The 24,057-nt window shown below is 43.5% G+C and overlaps 1 protein-coding gene and 1 long non-coding RNA gene across 3 annotated transcripts in view; one reads left to right on the forward strand and one right to left on the reverse strand.

Moving 5' to 3' along the window:
• Nucleotides 1–2,495: 2,495 nt before the first annotated feature.
• LOC144690351 (uncharacterized) lies at nt 2,496–13,711 on the reverse strand. The gene is made up of 2 exons (XR_013578869.1): nt 13,230–13,711; nt 2,496–6,800 (listed from the first exon to the last, which is right to left on the reverse strand). It is a non-coding gene; the product is annotated as an uncharacterized LOC144690351 (long non-coding RNA).
• Nucleotides 13,712–13,840: 129 nt separating this feature from the next.
• casz1 (castor zinc finger 1) overlaps nt 13,841–24,057 on the forward strand; it is a 365,293-nt gene continuing 355,076 nt past the window's right edge. For both annotated transcript variants that reach the window (XM_078557753.1, XM_078557754.1), the window contains exon 1: nt 13,841–13,999. The gene's annotated coding sequence lies outside the window, so the exon portion shown is untranslated. The remainder of the gene's footprint in view (nt 14,000–24,057) is intronic.

Genomic DNA, 24,057 nt, shown 5'->3' on the forward strand with positions numbered 1-24,057 from the left:
CAGCCCTGGCACGAGGTGGAAGCAGATCTTTGGCAGCCTAGCTGAAGGAGCGTTGGATCAAGGCATCCCTGGTGTCCCTGCCTCCCTGAAGGTTACAGAGGCTTGGCTCCATGCCCTAAACATTCTCCTCACCGTGCTCCTCTCCTGATTCATTACTGGATTCATCCTCTGTGGCCTGTGGAGCTGCCTCAGGATCCTCTTCCTCCAGTGGGACACCCCTTGTCAGTGCCAGATTGTGGAGAGTGCAGCATGCAACCACTATCAGTGACACCCTCTCTGGGGGGTATTGTAGTCTCCCCCTGAATGCTCCAGGCATCAGAAGCGCATCTTCAGAAGACCTATGGTCCTCCCTATCACCGCTCTTGTGGAGGCATGACTCCTATTATAATGCTGCTTGGCCTCTGTTCTTGGGTGGTGGAGAGGCGTCATGAGCTACCTTTTCAACAGATAGCCCTTTTCACCCAGCAGCCATTCATCCAGTCGGACTGGAGCACTGAACAGCCTCGGCACCTGGGAATGTCGGAGGATTTAAGGGCCATGGGGCTGCCAGGTACCTTGCACGGACTTGCAGAATCTGCGTCTTGTGGTCACAAACTATCTGGACGTTCATCGAGTGGAATCCCTTCCTGTTGACGAAGGCACCCGGCTAACCCGGTGGGGCCTTGATGGCCACATGTGTACAGTCGATTGCATCCCGGACACGGGGGAACCCAGCAATCACTGTGAAGCCTCTGGCTCGCTCAGCCTGGCTGGTCTCGTCCGTACGGGAATGAATAACTGTCATTACCCGCCTGAACAGAGCTTCTGTCACCAGTTTGATGCAACTGCAGACAGCTGATTGGGAGACTCCACACAGATCCCCCACTGAGCCCTGGAAAGAGCCGGAGGCATAGAAGTTGAGGGCCACTGTGACCTTCAGAGCCACTGGCATGGGGTGTCCATCCACACAGTCGGAGCTGATCTCAGGCCCAATCATCTGCCAGATGGAGGTTACGCTCTTCCTGGAGAGGCGGAGCCTCCTTCGACATTGCACCTCGGACATATTGAGGTAGCTGCATCGCTGCCTGTAAACCCTGGCTGCAGGATAGTGACGCCTTCTGTGGCCCCCTCCGCCTTGGACTACCTGCTGGCCCTGCGCCCCTTGTGTCTGTGCCTCTCCTCCCACAGGTCCCTCCCCTGGAAGCTGCATTGGAACACCCCGGTTTCCTCTCCCTTCTGCCCCTCTCTTCCTCAGAGGAGGAGGTGCCTCCAGCGGAGACCACAATCCCCATTACCAGGGTAACAGAAGGCTGTCTGATACCTGGAAGTGTCCACACGGTCAAAATCCTCTGGGGGCCTTGGGGACACAAATGAGTCCTGAACTGAAGCCTAGAAATGCTGAGAATGAAGCTCAGAACTGAGATGAAGCTGTCAAGTTCAAAAACACAACCAGCAGCAAGCTATCTCCTAAATTCCTCGCTATTCACACTGGCAATGCTGCTGAACCTTTTTATCCCGTCCTTGGGTGAGGTTTCGTTAAAAGTGGGCTGCCCACCTGCCTGTGTGACAAGCGCAAAATTGCACGGGCAGCATAGAATTGGGATCAATTGCCTTTTTAATGGTTTTAATTGGCCCTTGAGTTGTTGATGGGTGCAGCCTCTGACGTGCGTGCACATGGACCTGCCGACCTAAGGATTGTTTGCATGCAGGGTGACGTCGGGCTATTTCACATCCGTCCAGATCGGGCGCGCGCCCGCCTACCAGACGTGAAATTCTGGCCTTAGCGAAAGCTTCCTCTGACCGAGCTCCCCCCCACCCCTCACCCCAAGACCCCAGTTTCATACGGTTGCATATGAACAATGGAGAGTCCAGCAGGTGTGCCTCCAAAACTTCCTGAGCTGCTCTCTCCTGTTAACCCTGCTCCAAACCCTCCATTCATACAAATGCAGCGTATGGTTGAACAGAGGGAAGGAGGTTTCCAAATGGGTTTTAATTTCTTCCCGGTTAGCTCTGTGCACAATGTTGACTCCCTTTGGAGCTCCACTGTCAGTCATAATGGGTGTGAAATCCATATAATTGAGGTGAAGTGAGTGACTGTGTGAAACTGAGTGAGATATCCTTAATTGGCATTTAACATCTACTTAACAGTAGAAACCTAACCTGCATTTGAAACTGGCAGTATGCATGTAAAGAGTGGGAATGGCAGGGAGTAATCTTCTGAAATGTGCAAGTGAAGACTGCATTGACTTGGACCTAAAAAAATTACACAACTTCAGCTCTCAGTCTGTGCACACAGTAATTTTGAGCTATAAGTGTAAATAGACCTTTAGCAAACTGGGTCTTCTGAATCCCTTTTAGGTCATAATTCCAATAGAAAACATTACTGTCGACTGGTCCCAGCAGATGGCATAATTGTGATTCAGTGCAAAGATTAATTAAAAAGTGCAGCTTCTAAATAATCTCTCCAATACCTACTTGTCTTTCTTTGAACAATAATGCAAATAGTACAACACTAATAAAAGTGATTTCGCAGGAACATTATTTTTACCAAACAGTGCACAAAAGCATTCAAACTAAGACTTAGCAATTAAATTATTACAAAACAATGCTCTCACAGCAATGACGCTTTGGTCGTTATTCCATTGTTACATGAGGAAAAAGATGTCCTTGTTTATAATCCTCACTCCTTTGCCCCTGCATTCACAGGAACAGGAGGAGGCCATTTAGCTCCTCGAGCCTGTTCCTTCATTCAATAAAATTATGGCTGATCTGTGACCATAACTCCTTATGCCTCATATCTTGTAATACTTTTGCTTCATAAAAATCTAATAACTCCTTTGCTTCATATCGTGTAATACCTTTGTTTCATAAAAATCTATCAATCTCGGTTTTAAAATTGACAATTGCTAATTTAGCACTTGGGTGCACCTACACCACAGGGACTACAATGGTTCAAGAAGGTGGCCCACCTTCTCAGGGGTAATTAGGGATGGGCAACAAATGCTGGCCTCACCAGCGATGCCCACATTCCAAGAACAAACAAGACAAAATGACCTGGTATCAATTGCTGTTTGGGGAAGAGGGTTCCAAACTTCCACCACACCTCACGTGTCGAAGTGTTTCCTAATTTCACTCCTGAAAGATCTGGTTCTAATTTTTAGACTATGCCCCCGAATTCTAGACATTCCAAACACCAGACAAACCCCTTTACCTTTTTTTCATTTCCCACTTCGCTGCTTAACCCTCTGTTTCATTCAGGAGAACAGCAATCCTGGTTCAAACTACCACTGCTGCTGTGCTTCTGCCGAACACAACGTTTTAGTTTCTCCTCCCAAGGCACAGCACCGGCCCAGTGCTCCAACCCATGGTGCAACCAAGAACTGGCAAACTCACGCCGATGAAATAGAATAGGAACTGAAGCTGGAATTGTAACTTGGGAGCCTCTGGTTGGGAATCCAACACTTCCACAAGAATTGCATCAAACGAGATTGTTTTGTCCTTGTTTGTTACCATAGTGTTTTGGAATCATGTTGGAAAAAATCATGGTTGTGAACCTTTGACTTATTAAAGAAAATGGATGTATTGGTGAAAGCCAAGTTTGCACATTAAAGCTGCTTAAAGGAGTTAAAGCGTTGTCTTTTTGCAAAGAACTGGGTTCAAATCCTCCCAAAACAGGAGGGGTAAAATTATTTTCTACTCTCTCCATCGATTGAACAATCCTCATAAATTTAGGCAGGTGGTACCTGAGCTCACTGAAGAAAATTGCTCTTACAAGTCCCATTTAACTCCTGTCAGCTGACATAAGAGCCTCTTTATCTATGAACATTAGTCAAATAGGATAGAGTTTAATAGCAGAATGTGTCTTATAACAAGCATCGCTACTAGTCACTTCAATTACTTATATGTGACTCTTTAACTGAAGGAACAAGTAGTCTGAATCATCATGGTTTATTATTTCAGAGGCCATTGTTATCAGTTAGTTTTATGTCTTATCAAGGTGATCCTTTTATAAATGAGCCACATCTGATGCATTTCAGTTTTTGCTTTGTTTTAGACCCACTTTTTTTGTTTCTGATCAGAATTTGGGCTTCTTTAAAGACCACAACATTACTTCTCATTCATTTGCATAATGCATAAGCACGCAAAAACATACCTAATTCTGTAAGACTTTAAGGTACTGCTTTAACTTTTATATCATTGGTGTCACTTTTTGTCGGGGGCCACTCTCAAAGATGTTTCAATGTGTTGTACCAAACAGACCCTGATGGAGAGCCCCTCCTTTTAATCAGATGTCTTTATGTGGTGACCTTCACTTTCTCCAGAGGTTGGCTGCCATATTAGTATGCTTGCGGACTAGGACAGAATTGAGAGACTGGGGGTAAAAGCAACTCTAGAACACTACAGCGATGCTTTTCTGCTCCCAACACTGAAGTGGGGAGTTTAGTGCTCACTGAGACATCACTAAGCCAATCTTGCAGGATTTCCTAAAACCAGCTTCATGATGTTTTCATGGTTAACTCCTGGTCTGAATTGGCCAGCAGGTGGGTATTTCTTGGTATTTGCTGGGAAGGTGTGGGCACTGGGATATAACATGCAGCAGCGATTCTGAAAGGACTGAGCTCTGGGCAGCAAACTGCTTGATAACATAGAGCATCGTCAGTCACTCTCCTTCTACAGGATATATGGCAAAGGGGGTTTTGCACGTCTGGATCCCTGGGACACCCTCTCCAGAGGTGAGGTCTTCACTCTGCTGGGCAGGAGGCAATAAGTCAGAGTAAATTCTACAGTAAAGGCTAAAGAGAATGGGATCTAATGCCCTGAGTACGTGTAAAAAAAAAAGATACTGCATTGAAAGTGCATTAGACACAGGCTTATGTCGTAAGCTGTCAATGTATCCAACATTCCTTCACTTCTCTTCATGGGAATAAGACAGAAATACAAAAAAATCCACAAGAGGGATACAAGTGTTGAATACACAAGATTTATTTCATGGGAGTGGGGAAGTTCAGGATTTTTGGGGTATTTGTTTTAGTGCTCTGTACACCATTTTGGACTCTATATTTGCATTATTTTTAATCTAAAAATTTAATAACACTTATTGCAGACTGATCTCTATTGCCATTAAGGATTAATTTCTCTCTTCAATTTTTAAATTTTATTTTTCCCAGTTGTAGCAAATAACCTGTTGCTGGAGAAAAGAATTTTAGTTTAACTTAATTCTTCCAAAAAAATCATCTGAAGCAAAAAATAGATTCAAATGGGTTCTGTGCAATTGGATGTAATCCTTCTGTTCTCATGCAGGTCAGTGGTTAGAATGAGGGAGCACCTAGCCGAAAGGGATAATGATCGCGTGCCCTGATGGTGACACTAAGGGTATCTAGACGCCCTCTCCACCACAAAAGATATGCCAGAAAGTAGGCAGGGCCTTCTGGCTATGTTAGCATCAGATGTGATAGCAGTGTTGCAGAGACATCTCATGATTCAGTACAAGGAGACACTTCAATCCCTGGAGCTTCTCACTGACTCCCAGCAGCCAGCTATTTTCCTTACACCTGCCACCGGGAATGCACCTAGGAGCAGCACAAGGGTAAGGCATAGAATACCCAAAACACGCCTATCACCAAGGGAAGCATTGTGCTATATACACTAATCACTTTTAGGGAATTACATTTGGTTGCAGTTTATTTGTGACTGTGTTGAGAGCTTTCTTTTGACGGATTAGAACAGGATATTGGTGGATCAGAGGATTGGAATCCTTGGTAGTTGAGTTAAGCCAATGTTGGTGATATGGAGAGGACTGGTACATTGGCTGGATATGCTTAGTCGAAGGTCTCATGAATGGGAATCTACCATGTTGCTGCCTGCACCAATGTTTCAGCAGCGATATTTTCTGGTTGACTGGCAGTATCTTGATCTGCTCCTGGGATGTGTGTGGTCCTTCTCAATCTCCTCCTTGTCCACCAACTCCATCGTTGAGCCTCTCTGGTTGACAATGGTGTGTAGTGTGTAGCAGATTATGAGCGTCTCTGAGAGTCCAGAGGAGCTGACGTGGAAAATGCCTCCCATTCAGCCCAAGCTTCTGATGCTATGTCAAGATCCTTATGGAGTGTTAAATGCTCAGGTAAGTCCTGTATCTTTGTTCTGATGCCAGCTGCCTCCATCTTGATGCCGTCATGGGGCACCTGAAGAGGGTAAGTTTGTCCCCCATCCTGTTGGCTGCCTTCTTCAGTATCCCAGATAAAGATGAAACACATGATGCTTTGTTGATCATCCCAGACCACCTAAATGTTGGTAAAGTTGTACCTATTGGCAGTCGATGTGGGCAATAGGATAGTGTGCAGGAATGGCCGTGGGCACCATCAATAACTTGGGGGCATCCTACGTTGTAACCAAAATTGTTGGATCCTCTCATACAGCAGCAGAGTTTTCAGGGAAAGATAATGATGTTGCTTCTGTCAGTGATCTCCTTAATGCCACTTAACCAGTGCTGATTGGTCAGTGTTGCTGGGGTCCCTTAGAGTAGCTTGGAATGAGTTTACAACATATAAGTTCAGGATTGTGGTGACCTTGACTGCTGCTGGCAGTGCCATCCCTGTAATGGAGGTTGTCATCAGGTTAGATCCAAGCAAGATGGCACCAATCCTTCACCACCACCTGCGTGAAGTGGCTGCAAATACATCCCCTTCAGTCCCAGGTAGGTTTGCCTTTGTCTCCATATTATATATATAATATCTATATAGATGTGTAGGTGAGAAGGGGTGTGGCAATCCACTCTGTTGCAATCAAATCTGCCTCACATCGCCGCTTTCATTGTCTTCTTCCTGTAGGTCATACAAGGGGAAGAATACTCTGTGATATTCCAATATCTATAATTCTCATTGTATTAGTTATAAATCTGGCTGTCAAAATTCTGGGACAAAAATCTCCAAAATGAAACAAGCTACCAAAAGATACTGAAATATTCGGATCTGACAGATCCAATCTGAAGCTCCACATTCCTATAGGCTGAAGGAAGGATGCTGCCCCCTGGACCCCCGTTAAACACTAACGTCCCGACAATCCAGAATGTGCCTTGCCCTGCCATCTTATATGGACAATCTAAGCACGTTGCACATTCCAGGTAAGAAAATCAGGGAATCTAGTCCTCATTAATTTGAAAATTATGTACAATTTCCTGGCTGCACAATTCACTCCAGTGTCACATGTGGGGACTGAGAAATTGGCTCTGTTATTTGAAGAGTAAGTGGATAGTGTCCCTGTCTGTGAGCCAGAAGCTCCAGATTCAAGTCCCACTCCAGGACTTGATGGCCAAGCAAGGTGAGATCATAATGCGGCCAAACAGATTGATTCTCAACCTGCAAATCCTTCCAACCTGTTGTCAATGGCGAGCAGGAGAGATTCCCGGTCAGCCATGTGATGGAAAGAAATTGGAGCCTCTACCATCACTATCTATAGTTCCAGACTACAATATGCATGGAAAAGTGTACGTTGCCACAGCATTTGGACTCCTTGGGGGAGAGAGGGGGAGGGGAGGGGTGGCAGTTGGCTAGACAGTCAGCCTGGATTGGATTAGTCCCAACAGTGCAGGATTTGATCCTTGTTCCAGCTGGGGTGGATTTGGGACCTGCCTCCTTGCCCTACCCTTGGTGGAGATCGTGGCACAGTGGGCCAGACCTGCCTTTGGCCAGGGAACTCAAGGAGAAGATCTGAAGTGTGTTTTGGGTTAATTTCTATCTCTACCTCCATGCCTCACAGTGGCAGCAGTGTGGACCATCTATAAGATGCACTGTAGCAACTCACCAAGGCTCCCACATCCCATGGAAGAATAACAAAAAATGTAGGACTTCAGTGTACAGTCCACACCAGTTACTATCACTATTATTAGTATATATTAATATATTTAAACAATTATAGTGCCAAACAACTCACCATGCCATATAACTCTATGACAAGTCATTGAAATGTTTTCAGAGCTATGAGTGTTTTTTGTTCAGTCACAGGATGTGGGCTTCACTATGTGGGCCAGCATTTAATCCCCATCCCTAGTTGCCCTTGAGAAGGTGATAAGCTGCCTTCTTGAACCGCTGCAGTCCATGTGGTGTAGGTACACCCACAGTGCTGTTAGGAAGGGAGTTCCAGGATTTTGACCCAGCGACAGTGAAGGAATGGTGATATATTTCCAAGTCAGGATGGTGAGTGACTTGGAGGGGAACTTGCAGGCGGTGGTGTTCCCATCTATCTGCTGCCCTTGTCCTTCTAGATGGTAGTGGACGTGGGTTTGGAAAGTGCTGTCTAAGGAGCCTTGGTCAATTCCAGCAATGCATCCTGTAGATGGTACACACTGCTGCTACTGTGCGTCAGTGATGCAGGGAGTGAATGTTTGTAGGTGTGGTGCCAATCAAGTGGGCTGCTTGAGATGAGAATGTAAAGGAAATAGCAGAAAATTGCCCCAGTCTCCACAAAAAGATACTTTATGCAAATTGGAGGCCTTTGAATGACATAAATATACTCAACAGCTTGTCTCGAAAACATTCACTTTAGAAAGGTTGTGAAGTCTTTAGAGAGGTACAGAAAAGATTTACCAGGATGGTTTCAGTAATGAGAGACTTCAGTTATGTGGATAAGTAGTTATGTGGAGCTGGGGTTATTCTCCTTAGGGAAGAGAAGATTGAGAGATTTGATAGAGGTGTTCAATATCATGAGGGGACTGGACAGAGTACATTGGGAAAAAACTGTTCCCTTTGACAGAAGGATCGAGAACCACAGGACACCAATTTAAGGTAATTGGCAAAAGAAGCAATGGCGACATGAGGAAAAACATTTTTGCAAAGTGAGTGGAATATACTGTCCGAGAGTGTGGTGGAGGTAGGGTCAGTTGTGGCTTTCAGAAAGGTATTGGATAAACACCTGAAGAGAAAATAAACAGCAGGGTTATGGGGAAAGGTTGGGGGATTGGGAATAGCTAAATTGCTCTTGCAGAGAGTCAGCACGGACACAATGGGCCGAATGACCTCTTTCCATGCTGTCATCATTCCCTAATTCTATGTTAAGAATTTAGCAGATGTTGTGAATCATTGTGTTTGCTTCAATCAATCAGAAAGCATGCTTTTATTCTGAGATTTTGACAAAGGAAGCCAGTAATCAGATTTTGACTAAGCAGAGCCAGCCAGTGATGTTGCATATGGCAATCTCTAAATTACCTCTCTAATTGCTGCACGCAATATTTGCTAAAACACCTAACCTTAATGGCATTGCAGCTATTCTTTAAAATATTTACGAGCATTTAAAGTTGGTCCTCATTTCTCAATGCCAGCTGATTTTTCAAACGTGTTTCGAATCTTCTTCTAAGGGTTTGAGGCAATCTGTTGCCCACCTCAGGGTGTTGGAACTCTGAGGAATGTACTTCTTGCCCCGGCTGAGGATTAAGTGCTCCTCGGGTCGCGCACCTCACAGTGGTCTTTGCCCAGCGACATGTAGAAGCCTCAGTGGAGTGCCTCCTGTTGTATCAGTGTAACACTTCCATTTCTAATGTCAGACATAGCCATGACCTCTCTGATCAAAGACAACCAGTCTAATGCCAATAGTGCTGAATTACAGGCAGTTTTGTGCTGCAGGCCTCCATTCACTAGGAAAGGAATCTGGTCAAACTCACTTACTCTTACAGCTCGCAGATAAAAGACACTTCATCCCATTAGTCTGTCTTGGATCTTAACCCAGGTCCCCAAAGTAAAAGCAGAGTATTCTAACCCACCCAGTCTGCTAAAATCCCTAATTCTTATCATCTCTTCTCGCTGCATATAAAGCGGTGTGTCAAGTGGCAGAGTAAGGCAAAAAATGCTCAGCCTTCATTCTGGTGTAACTGTCGTACCCGTCACTCTCACATCAAGCTTAAACCAGAGGATACAGATGTAATAGGATTACGAACATATATTCAATGTTATGTGTGTTATATATTTAACTCCTGTGCTGGTGCAATAAAAGTCATCATCGCACTGCTTACTTGCTCTGAACATGTACTGGAAGACCAGAGTAATTTATGACCATAGTTGGCTTGCAAGTTGCACTCACTGTAATTCATTGTTTTCTGTGTTATTTTAATGCTTTTACTTATTACTAAGGGCACGCAACTACACTCTGGGGGTTTAGACCAAGGAAGTCACCACTCAAGAGCTGGTCAGTGAGATTTTTTTAACAGCACTCCATACATTTTGCTTTTAGCAGTGTACAGGGTTCTGAAGTAATCATTTCTCTGTTAAAGGCACAGCCCCCCTCACAAATATTTTCCCCAAGTGCTTGGTACTGGACAAGCCAGATTAATGGCTTCCCCGATGACTCAGAGAGCAGATGGGCCAAACTGATTAAGAAGGTGCCTGGGTTCAATCCCCAGTCGATGCTGGATTGGCTGTGCTGTCAGGACCAACCCAGCTGGTAACAGTCTTACCTTGCAGGCAGAAGGTTGATGCTCCAGTGCAGGACTGAGGGAGTGCTGTTCTGTTGGAGGTGCAATCTTTTGGATGAGATGTTAAACCCATGCTCTCAGATGGACATAAAAGATTCCATGGCACTAGTTTGAAGAGCAGAGGAGCTCTCCCTCATGACCTGATGAATAGTTATCCCCCTCAACCAACATCAATTTAACAGATGGTTTCATCACTATGTTATTGCTGCTGGTGGGAGCTTGCTGTGCACAGATTGGCTGCCACCTTTCCTACATTACAACAGTCACTACACTTCAAAAGTGCTTCATTGGCTGTAAAGCGCGTTGAGAGGTTCTGAGATTGTAATAGGTGACGTGTAAATGAAATTTCTTTCTTTATAACATGGTGCTAAGTTGATGACTTCCTAAATAACCTACATGTTGAGTGTGTTTAAGTTTGTGCAGAGCCTCTCCCACTCCCCCATGAAAGGCAGCTAATATTACACTGGGGCAATGCGTGCCACAAGGGTGGTAACTGAAAGGATGCAGGTGTGATTCTGGAGTTGCCCTTCTCCTGGATGAGCTACTGAGCCCACTAAGAGCCTCATCTACCCTTGACATCGCTGTCCACCCCATTGACACTATTGGTAACCTTCCACGTTATCAGCCGATGAATACCTTGCTAGCTAACCCATAGCTGGGGCTTTGAAATCAGAGCTCCTTCTGCTAAGTAGACTGCCAATTAAGGCTGGCGAGTGCCACCAACCTGGTGCTGTCTGGTTTCGAAGTACCAACACCTGCCTCCGAACCTCTGCCCAGAGTTTGAACCAGGGATTGCCTTGTGAAACTGGGAAGTCAGAGTTTGATTAGGAGAGGAGCTAAGTACTAGACTCAGCATTCGAGGTTGTGAAGAGGAAGCTGGAACAGCTGCCCAGTGACCTGAATGAGTAGTGTGAATGTCAGATAAGGACAGGGTTAGGTTTAGCTATGATGGCCCCAATGTTAAATCACTGTCAGGATTCACATATAAAAAGGGTTCAATGAATCACTCAAAACTGCACCCACTGAGGCGACTATGGCCCTTTGCCTGTGGAACTTTACCCAGTGAGGAATGGATGCTTTCTGAAGAAGAGAGAAAATTATCAAGCAAAATAAAAAAGGATGGATTGACTAAGTATAAAGTCCTTTTGCTGATCCTGATGATGAGCCTGTCATGTTCACAGCTAAGGACAAGTTAGGAAGGTGGGGTTTGTGTTCATACAACTGATCTCAGCTCTTCACTCCTGCGTTCTGACCCTCTGTAGTAAGAAATCAAGTGAGTCGTAGCCATAGTACATAAACTATGGGCAGAATCATCCCAGATTTGCACTAAGTGTGGTAACAGGCAGGAAAAAGGACATTTTACCCGCTGGCTACAATGACAGGTTTTCACGTCGCTTCCCACCTCATTAATTATGCATCCACAGGAAACTCGCTGTCTCACTGCCGGGCAGCCTCTGAATCGCCCACCACGCCATTACCTCACCGTTTCCTGACACTGGGTACCATATCTAAACTGCAGCCACACGCACAGTTTTCAATGCTTACAGCCCAGAATTGCTCCAGTGCCCTGAAAGCCAAGAAGATTTCAGTAACTAGTCACTGGAATGCCTTTTGGAGGCCCACCTTGATATCCTCTACCCCCGCTCTGGCTGCAGGAGGTCCAGCAATCTCACCACTCTGGCTGTGGTGGTCAGTGCCAACGCTGTATACAAGAGGTCAGCCATCCCACGCAGAAAGAGGGTGAATGATCTCATCTGTGCCGCCAGGGTATGGCAACCATCTCATCACTCCAAACTCACACACTCACAAGCCCATCACACTTTCACTGGCATCGCACTCATTGCCAGCACAAAGGACATCAGCACTGACCGTAAGTGCTGCCCGAAGCAAGGTAGACAAATGAACCTCCAAGTCCCGAGTGAAGTGCCGCTCGCCAGGTGCACGTCGCTTATGTACAGTTGTGAAACATGTCGGTGTGCAGTCACGCCAATATGCTCGGATGACCCAGCTTGAGGGAATGATTCTGGCGAGCAGGGCTTAGAATTATATGCAGATGTATTGAAACATCTGGTGGCGAGAAACGTAGACTGCCATTGACGGGCAGAGCAAACAATTGCAAACTGGTTTTACGATGGTGTGAAAACGATTTTCGGCCTTCCCGCCATATTGTCCCCTCACACCCACCATGACACCCGATGCCAATGGGCACAGGAAATTCCGCCCTATATCTTTCAAACAACGGCCAACACTATTCAAACTTGAATATCTCATAATAGTCATAATATGCATCCAAAGCACTTTTAGTTCCTACTCAAGCATGAGGGGAGTGTTTAGCAAGTATGGATCAGTATAACTTCAAGTCAAGTATTGTAGTGCAACAGTACTGACTAGCCAGGATTGTGCCATATAGTCACTGATGTGAATGCCACACATTGATTGACACTCTCATGTATGAGATGTGAGGAGTTCTGTCAATCGGGCTGCCTTTTGAAGGCGAGGATCACAGACCACCAGTTGGGAAGGGAGTTGGGGAAGGTAGACATTTACAGCAATCCATAAAAACTGCACACCTGCCAACTCAACATGACATTGACCCCTTGGAGTTCAAAAAGTCAACCCTGACAGAAACGGTGCCAACCATTGACTAAACTGGGCTATGATGCTCATAGCGTGTGGAATTAGATTCCGGTGGAAGTAAACCTCCAGTTGTTCCCACCTAGTATGAGCTGTGCTAAGTCAGGTTAAGTGTTAAGTCAATAAGTAAAAAAAAAATCAACGCAAGTCTATTCACCTCCCAGCCTTTTGCAATCTGTGCCACTGTTTTCCGCTAAAAAATTCCAGTCTGACCTTGTCACTTCGGCCTTGTGGAAATGCGTCTCCTATCGGCGCAGCGTAGTTGGAGCGTGGAGGTCATTCAGCTCCTTGATGGTCCTCACTTGCCAGAGGAGGACTCATAGCAATGAGCAACCTTGGGATAAAAGAAGCGAAAAGAAGAAGAATAAAAAAAAAACAAAACAAATAAAAGCGGCCAGTGCTGAAAAATATTGAGTTAAAATGGGCCAAAAATAGATGAAATATAAGGGGAGGGGAGGTTAGCAGAAGTGGAAAAAGAAAGGACGCTGCGCTCATTGGCAAATTCACACCAAAAAAAGTATCATTTTCAACTGGTAATCCCAACTCCCGGCGCGCTGCTTTCCCGACTCTCTGGCTGGAAGTGGCTCAACTTCTTGTTTCATTTCAAAGGCGGCATTCTGCGCGGGAGATCCTGACGCAATGGCCACGCCCCCTCCTCTCCTCCTCCTCCTCCTCCCTGTCTCAGTGTTCGATCTCCATGACGACGGGCAGTATCCAATGAGAGGCGGCGGGGGTTCCCGGCGCTCCGCTCCGCGCTCCTGGATCCAGGCCGGCTTTTGCGAGCTGCACCCGCGGAGTTGGAGAAATGGACAAAATTCAATAATACGGAAAAAAAAATCCCAACCAAGTTCAACGCGCATGCTCCAAAAAAAACCCAACCATCCTAACACACACATCGAAAAGTCACCGAAAGCTGCCCAACTGCAGGTAACGATCTCAGATCTTCCCTTATTTCACCCCCCCCTCTCTCTCCCCCCTCATTTTTAAACCCCCCCAAATCAATGAATTGTTTGGGAGAGGAGCCTGACAATAGCAATAGGTTTTAGAGAGGGCGAAGTGTCTCTCTCACTGTTGCTGCCAGTTTAATGTATTCTTGCTATATTCTGTGTATCTGTCTGTGTGCGCGATCAATCAATTAGCTTTAAGTTTAAAATCATGCTGCTTTATTTTTCGACAAATAATTCTGCGGCTGGCTCTCGCATCTTTTTTTTTTAAATTTTTTTCTCAATAACTAAAGTGGGGGCTTGCAAACTTGGGGACTGCCAGGGAGGAGAGGGTAATAGTGCTTTCTCCTAATTGCTGTGACTTTAATTTGATCTTGGCTTTCTGTCTATATGTGTAATATCTATCTGTCTGCACTGGGCAACCCTTTCGATCGTTCACTCAGCTCGAGTTTAATATCATCTACGTGGAGCTTCATTCCCAAATTATTAAAACCTTGCAAATGACAGGAGTGATGCGGATGAGAGCAGAGTGATGTTCCCTTTCATCCCTCCTCATGAGTTTTGTGTGATCTTGCACTGTGTAAACCTGCGATTAGCCTCCTTATTTCACACATAACCAACTCAGAGAGTTTGTATTGGATTTGTCTTCACAAGGCTTGTGGATTAGACCGGAGACTCTTTTTGTGTGTGTGTGTGTGTGTGTTTGTGTGTTTATGGGGAGGGGGTGAGTTTAATTTACGATCTTGTCTTAAATATTGTAATAAGTGATACATATCTACGACAGATTTATTTTTTTTTTGTTTCTGGAGGGAGCTCTTAAAGAAATTGGCACTTGACGAAGTACAATTGCTAAAATCTGACTGTGGGGGAATATTTTGCCGTGTATAAGTTTAGTGAGAGCGGTCTTGTCATTCAAGTGTGTGATGTATGTAGCGTTATCGTTGTAGTCAGTTGGTTATGGAGGGTTAGGTAGAGAGGAAATAAAGGGAGCACCTATAAGATCAGCCCCCCCTCTCCTCCCCTTTTCCCCCCTGAGTTTGATCAGTGTAAAAGTTCATTACTATGAGGGTGTTTGTGAGTGATCTGATCCCGTTGAAGACTACTGGATATTTTTTTGGCCGGCATACTTCGATACAAAGTTCCGTGCGAACGAGCCGAGCGATCACAAGCCCTAATTACCCTTGAGTGTAAGAGATTATTTGGTTCTTGCACTACGAAGGCGAAAGAAAACAAGGTTATTTTTACAATGGCATTTTCAGAATGTGCAGCGTGATTTGCAGTTTGCGTTAGTTGGTGGGGACGGCAGAGGGGGAAATGGGGCACATTTTAGCAGAAAGCGAAAATGATCCTTTTTTGGGTTGGTGGGGGGGGGTTAACTTTCGTCCGACTATAACAGGTGCCGGAGCGGTCAATCAATCTGGGCTTGGAGCTTCCAGAGAGAGAGAGAGGGAGAGAGAGATAGAGGGAAAAAAAGAGACTTTTAAATCTGCCCAACACGGAAGAAATGTTTGACCCGAGGCAATCCTAAAAAAATCGTCCCGCTGTGTCCTTTCCACCACCCCCCACCCCCCCAAAACCCCTTTCACTTCTCCGCCCTTCCTTCCCCCCACCTCTTTCTGCAGATCAATGAATCCATTTAAACGGAATGCCCCTTTTGTCGAAGCCAGATACCCTGCCTGTTGTATAAAAAAAAACCCTGTTGAGCACTTTATCCAGCTTTTTTAAGCAGCCAGGCAGCAAGTTGCTTTTTTAACTGGGGGTGGGGAGGAGGAGGAGGAGAGATCGACATTAGTTTTAAAAGTTTAACCTCCATCTGCTGGAAATTGACATTGTTTAAGAGCAACTTTGTAATCAAGTTACAAGCGAACGCCGCCCTCCTCCCCTCGATGCCTTGTTTAATTTATCATTTTTAATTCTACTGATGATAATCTGCCCAGGTTTCCATGGATACATAAACTGATCGAATTTAGAACGCCAAATTTGATGAGCCTTTAAAATACATACAGCCTTAAAGGCTGTACACTCTCCCCTGCCATCTCGCCTCATTGCTTAATGATTATGTTGTTTTTCCACCAAATATGTCATATCCATGGCGACCGTGGAGGTTTTATTGTCTTTTTCAAGCAATAGCTCACATAAGTAATTAATGACCTTTTTTTTCCCTCTTTGAGCACAGTCAATGTCATCTTGCTGTTTTATCTTGTGTCATAATTTAAAACATTGGGCAAATATTAGCTGGATTACAAAGATATTCCAAAAGAAAACAGAAAATACTTTGCCAGGGGAAACTAAGTTTAAAACTAAAGCTAAATCGATGTACTTCCAGTGTTTTGTATTTTATTTCTTTATTGCTATTTGTATCGGGTTCATGTGTAATTACGACACAAATCTAATTTTAACCTGTTTAATTTTAATTGAAATATTCCACAATATTTCCTCCAACTGTCACAATGTAGGAAGATATTGCAACCTGTCACACAGAAGTTATAATTGTGTATAACGACTGACATATCTATTAAACAGAAATTTATAGTTAAAAGTCACTGTTCAGGATTGAGTACAGTAAGTGTGGCAAAAATAGATGTGTTTTTTTCCAACCTTTAATATTTGCTTATCAGCAATTCCAAATTGCAGTGCAGATTAGTCAGAATCACAATGTATTTTTCCAGATAATCGCAGGTACAGATAATTAGAAGTCAATAATTAAAAAGTTACATTGTCCAAGGTGCAGAAAAAAATCAGGGTGGAAATGGATGATTCAGGAAACCTGCAGTGTACCATAATCCTGGCCTTTCCATAATAATATTAAAGTCAACAAGAGGAGATTGTTCCACCTGGTTTAAGTTTGTGTAATTATTAATCTCAATTGTTCTGTATGTGGAATTGATATTGTGATATTATTTCCTGACCGTCACCACTCGAAATCTACTCGAGCACCATAGCGTAATGGCTAGTTAATTTAAACTCCTCGCGTTGACTTACAAATGACAGGCAATTGTTGGGAAAAAGGACACTGCAGCCCGAGATGCAATCAGCTTAAAAACAAAACTGAGCTGTTGACTCTTCAGAAGGTCTTGTGCACTGTGTGCACCAACCTTATGATTTACATAGTTAAACAAAACTTGTTCATTGTTCATTCTCTCATTCTGTTTGCAATAGAGAAAAGTATCTTGTACGTTGTTCCTGTAAATGAGATCTTGTGACCTGTGAATGGTCAGACTGTAATATACAGTTAACACCCCCATCAGGGGAAAAGTTAAGATTTCCCCCTGTTGCCCTTGGTCAATGTTGTTGTCTGTTTCCAAGATCTGTCCTAAATGCCTTTGAAAAAAAAAAGCATGCACTGGGAAAATGACGATTTGCCCCTTTAGAGCTAATTATCATTCTTAATAAGTATTAAAGGAATGAGACAGCATTGCTAGTATTACAGGGTAATCCTGCCATTGCTCAAGGTGAGAGTATCTTCAGGACAGAGGCTTCAACAGACGAGGCAGGCTCATGATTTCGGTAGGAGATTTTGTTTCCTGAACGCAGCACAGGGTGGGGTGGATTGTTTTGATTGAGTGGCAGCTGTCAGTCAATCCAAGATGATGCTGAGGAGGCAGGCAAAGCAGGGTCAAAACTTCACATCCACTTATTCAAATCCTCCTGAGCTTTCTTCTATATATCGACCATCTCTGTGTTTCTCTCTGTTTTTTTTCTGTAGCTGTTGTCAGTTGTTTTATTTGTGTTCATATGGATTGTTTCATATTGGAGCAGTCCAGATGATCCCAGTCTGCACTTAATTCTCTCTATTTTTAAATACCTTCATCTGTTTTACATTTATCTTATTCTGAAATGCTAAAAAACAAAAAAACTGTTTTCAAGAGAAAGTAATTCATTCTGTGTAATATCTTAGTTAAAAAATAAAAAGCAACTGAAGAACCTCAAATAATTGTCAACAGCCCATGCATCTATTGCAGAAACAAAGAATGATGAATTGAAAGAAATATAAATTTTTATCTCTGTTGTAAGATTAATATTACAATCCTCCAACTGACCAAGGACAGTTCAATGTGTAATGTCATGCAATAGTGTTTGGTATATAGTGGATAAAGTGATTCTCTAATTATGTAGTCAAAAAAACCTAATGTCCCAATTCACCTGCTGTGTAACTGATCAGAATAGTGCTCTAGTTATGGGATTCCTATGCTTTAAAGCAGAAAAAAAACTGAACACTAATGTGCTATTGTTTAATCTGTAAGGAGCAATGGGATTGTGCCTTATAATATTTAATGGAAAGATTATTAATAAGCAGTGGGATTATTAAGAAGCAATGATTTGAGTGCTCTCTTTGAAATTATTTGAGGAAGAATAGTGGCCAGCAGCAAACTTAGTAGAAGTGAAGCCACTCTGTGTGATAACAGCATGCCATGATGGCAAGGAGGTACTGAAAGTAGTGCACTTGAAAATAAGGCCGACGAGGTGCACAGAAATTCTAAATGTTAAGTGCAAAAACTCTGTCACATTTGTGTGCTTACAGCATCCAATTCAAACGATGAAAAATATAAAACTTATATTTTTACAAACCAGAGCCTCAGCACACACAGACACTTTGGAGTTCCTTTGCACCCTGTCAGATAGTCAAATCTTCCTGTGCCACCTTGAGTTCTTTTTGTAAAATTTTAGTGCATCTGCGATTTAATCAGATGAAAATGAATTGAAAAAAGTTTTAACTGCTTTAATCATTTATCTATGGAGTAATAGTTAGAGTGGAGATAGGGGACTTTAATAACATTAAAGTGCAATGTGCAGTCTTTTATTCCATCATAAAATTTGTTGGAACATTTGTTATAACCATGATAGAAACCAATGTCTCTAGTCATAAAGTACCTAATCTGTTTTTGCTCTCATTTTTTAACTGCATAATTTAAAAAAAATGTTCATTCTAGCTCAGCTATAGGGAAGCACTCAGTTTCAGTCCATTTCGAAAAATGTAAAGTCAGCCCCAATTCAGGTTCACAACCCAAAGAAGCAGCGGAGGACACAAACTGTATCAGATGGTTTTATGAGCCATTCTTTCAGTCAATATCATGAAGACAGTATTTCCTGATTCTTTGGCTGCTACATCATTCCAGTTTTTCTCTCCCCACTCTTCTAAAGGTGTTAACTTCAGCCAGTCGCCAGTATCTGACCCAAGTGATCACACTTCCAGTGTCACTCTTGACAGTGGAAGTTGACAAGGTGTTCAGCTGCCAGGGCAATGAAAATTCGGATTCTGCCCTCACTTGACACCTGCACTACGCCTTTCCACTAAACAGCAATGAGGAGCAGGAACCCCGGCTTTGAGGCCAAAGATGCTGAAGCCAGTTATCATGATCCTGCCATGACCTCAGCTGGGAACAGCTAACTTTGTGAAGACTGGGGAGTTGAACCTGGGCCTTCCTGGTTTGTAACGCGTGGCTACTCACTGGATGAAATAGCTGAGCCACCACAGCAGCCCCCAATGTACCCTTTCCACATTGAGCTGAGTGTTCAGTATGGACTGTATCGCATCACTTTCTCCATTCATTGAGGTGCTGGTTGGTGATGGTCGATAACTCCCAAACGCATCGAAGCTCCTGATCTTGTATGCTTTTGTGGTGACGTGTGCTTTGAACTATGTTTTACTATAAAAAGGTTCCATTGTATATGTGTAAATATTGTCACATGATTGGGAAAAGAAGTTAACAAGGCTGGCTTTTCTGGACTGTTCTAGTTTATCACTGTTCTGTGTAATATTTATTCTGGGCCTGTGGATTTCACATCATGGATATCAATTTGATAATCTTACACTTTACAAATTTCTGTAAGAAAATGATATTCTCACAGAACGATTGGTAAGAAGCCACTACACATACCATCCAATATTGCTCAAGATAGTAATTCAATCACCAGCGTAGGCATTTTCCCTCCTCAGCTTAAAAATAAATAAGAGTATTAGACATACAAATACATGCATGTGGAATCTGGATTTTATTTCAGTCACGAGAAAGGGCTACATTGCTCACTTGTGAAACAAAATACACATTCCAGTGCTGAGCATGCAATGTGCTACACCAGTGTTGACAAATTCCCTTGAGTATCCCTGTTTTTCTAGATTGCAAACACTTCAACTCCAGTTTCTGCTCTTCCTGGTATATTAATTCCATGTTATATATCGCTCGTAAATGTATTATTTAACTATACAAAAACTTATAAATTGACTGGTAATGTGGTTGAATGAGCAGCTGCTGGCAGCCAGGTTTCTAGCAGTTACTCACAGCTCAGTTCAGCACCATGACAGTTATTAAATAAAAAAAAATGAAGAATACAGTTGGTTTAAAGTGCATTACATCCTATTTTCCCCAAGGAGCACCGCCCCCCCACCCCCCCTTCACCTTATCCTTCTCTCATTACATTCTGTAGGTGTTGCTTCACTCCAAAAGACAAATCATATATGGGGTTTGTCCTGACCTGACATTGCCAAGTTAACATCTAATGGCATCTAAGGCGATGTGATATACCTCAGTGTTTTAACTGAGAAGTCATTCTAACACCGTGGCTTTCCTTTCATCCATAATTCCCAACATGACTTTGGGGTTTTCCTTATTTGTTAAAATGCATTTGAGTGACCTCTAACCCATCTGCCGCCAGTTTGTGTCTTTACTGTGAACATTGAGATTGGGAATAACAGTTATTTTCTGCATTGCTTCCTCTCCTGCTAAAGGGTAGTATGTCCAGGGGGGTGGTTAGTGGTGGAGAGATGGGAGTGGGGGCCAGGGTTTGGGGTGGGAGTAGGAAAAATTTGGCAAGTGGGTTATCAGGAACCAATGGTAGAAACCAATTTGAGATGTACATTATATCTGAACCTCAGCATGCTCGAGAAGGAAATCCTGTCAACTGTCATCAAAACATTGTGTCAAGCACAAACAAAAACAGAAAGTGCCGGAAAAACTCAGCAGTTCTGGCAGCCTCTGTGGAGAGAGAAACAGAGTTAACGTTTCGAGTCCGTATGACCCTCCTTCAGAGCTGAAGAGAAGTGGAAATGTGATGGATTTTATATTGTTTAAGAGGGGGTGGAGCAGGTGGAACAAAATAGAAGGTCAGGGATAGGTGGGAGCTCAGGAGGTGATTGATAAAGATGTCATGGACACTGAACAAAGGGAGTGTTAATGGTGGTGTTAAAGAATAAAGAAGAGTTCTGATAATGGCATAATGGTAACCAGGCCGTAAAGTGTTAAGTTTAAAAACAAGGCAGTTTACAAAATAGATAGCCTGTCACTATAAAATAATCAACAACAGTACACATTGGCTTTTTTTTGATTGAAAAAACAGTACTGAATGCATGTAGTGGAAATCTGTAACTCTGTCCTAAGGAACTGAAGCTAGGTAAATTGAAAACTTCAAAACTGAGATTATTAGATTTTTGTTTGCTGAGGAAGTTGAGAGTTATGGATCCAAAGTGGATAGGTGGGGTGAAGGGACAGAACAGCCATGATCTAACCCAGTGATAGGCAACATAGGCTAGTGAGTGGCCCTCCTTCATCAACTGGGCCGCAAGGCTGAAATCGGGCATGTGCACTTACCATGACCCCTAGGAATAAGACTTTGCGGGGGGTGCTGATTGAACCGTAGCGGCACTTTGATTGGGCGTAGAGGGAGCGCACGGCTCTCACAGTCAGTGTTGTGTCCAATCAGCATGCACGTCACTTCACGTGCCCCTGCTTTGCGTGCGTATCAATTTAGTAATACCGGTAGGGAAAAAAACTACGTGGAAGGAAACCAGCGCATCTGGCGACCCTGCGCATGGATAACCGTCCACAAAACGTCTCGCGGGCCGCACTCGGAACCGTGATGGGCCGCATACGGCCTGAGGGCCACAGTTTGCTCACCACTGATCCAACCGAATGGTGGGACAGGCACAATGGTCTGAATAGCTCCTGTCCTGATGCCGCATCCTATGTTCTTACATGATTCCTTGGAGGGCTTTAATTACTTTGAAAATCTGTGTTACTCGCATTGCCTTGGTAAACCGACTGCACTTTCCTCTTTAGATTAAAACTAGATTGAAATAGCTCAACATCTTGTTTCTGGGCTGCGAGCAAAGATTTTGGATTTTGTTCCAAAGTCTTGTTCATTATCAGACCTCTGTTAACTGCAAAGAAGTTAAAGTGCTAAGTGGGAATTCCTGTTGTAGGATTCTTCCCAACATGGGAGTGGAATTTTGTTGTTGTGATTGGGGCACAAGATACTGGGCAGAAATATCCCAGAGTGATCACACTTCACTGGCTTCCTGATGACAAAGACCAGTAAGAAACAGATCAGTGAAATCAGAAAGAACTCTTAGTGCACAAGGACATTTTGATACTGGTTGCAACTATGTAACTTTCTATAAAAGGCTGTCTTAATTTATAACCACCATAAAAAGGTATTATTATCAACAGGACTTTGACATCTCAAACCCTTTCTATTCCCTCTTTTATTGTTCTCTCCTTTGCACAAATATGGTCAAATTAGCGTTGTTTTACTACCCATCAAAGGTCCATTCTGCACATAGTCGTATCTATTTGGTGCATTTCAGGCCTGACAAGAGAATCTTTACTGACAAACACTAATTGAGTTATCAGCAAAACAACTTTCATTCAATGGGTTTGTGACGACCTGAACAGAATTTTCAAAGAAAAATGCGCGTGAGGTTAGATTTATTTATTTGTTTCAGCCCTCTTTAATGTTTACTGTCACAAAGAAGGAAGATTTTCACTTAGATTGTGTCTCATGTGCAATTCATCACTTTTGAGGTGCAGTGACCACTCTCATGTAGGCGAATGCGGCAGCCATTTTTCACAAAGCAAGATCCCACAAAACCAATGAAATGAATGACCACTGAATCAGTTTGTGGCTTGGGGAGGCTGCTGCTCCTTATGCTGTGGGACTTTTATGGTCCGCCTGAATGACCAGCCTAGATAACATGATCCAAGCCTAGAGAAGAACATGAACCCACAACTTTCTGCCTTCGAACGTGGCGACTGAACTAAGCTGACACGAGGAGCAATGGGTAGGGTGGGGGAGGGGAGGGAGTGAGGGTGCAGGGGTGAGGGAAACGATGCATCTCTTTAAATAGATTGTCCCCTCGGGTGATCTTCACTCTGTGAACTGACTCTGTTCTGTTGGGCCCAGAGTCCATGTTTAGGATGGGGTTTTTGTAGACCCCACTGGGTGAACATGCCCAGGTTGACCCATAAAACACTAAATGCTGATGAAATTCTTTGCTCAAGTGTAAAATTGAGCCAACAGAGATGAAACTTTAGACCTATTTCTAAAAATAATTTCTATTTGTTGGACAGCCTGTCAGTGACAGTTTTTGCAATCGGTCTGACAGCAGAGGCCCCATCCCCCAACACATAAGACGGCAAGTGTGTAAGTGTACTCCATTTATCTGACAATGGCTGTGATGAGACTTTAATCACTCTGGATATCACACGGTGGGATCCACCAAGAACTGCTACTGCCATTAAACCATAAATCCAACTTTTAACATAGCAGACGTATCTTAACTACAACTTAATGAATCTTCCGTGACCATGCCATAAATACAGCACCAACAAAACTGAAGATAAATTTCATCTGCCCTTTAATCAACAGGAGAATAAGTAAGATATAAAAGAAAAAGATGTTCAATTTAAAGTATGGTTTCATTTCGCTCAGTTTGCTGAGGGTTGTATCGTTTCATACAGATACCCTAATATTTGCATTGCTTAAGTAAAGTTGTTCTTTGTCGTAAATGATTATTTGAAACTGTTTATTCCACTCACTTGATGAGCTCTAATTGCATCCACATGTACTGTGGGTAAGGCCGAACCTCCTTTCACTAATATGGGCTCCTGCTTACCAGGATCCTGATGGCATGCTAACGGAATCTAAAATGCGGTGCTACATAACAATTGTTCAGCAGTTCTTGTCATCTCAAGATTGTATCACTTGAGGAAGCAACAGCCAAGTGTTCTGAAGTTTAGAGATTATGGTCGGTGAAGAGGGCAATGC

Source organism: Cetorhinus maximus, chromosome 15 (assembly GCF_964194155.1).
Source record: "Cetorhinus maximus chromosome 15, sCetMax3.hap1.1, whole genome shotgun sequence".
Taxonomy (NCBI): Eukaryota; Metazoa; Chordata; class Chondrichthyes; order Lamniformes; family Cetorhinidae; genus Cetorhinus; species Cetorhinus maximus.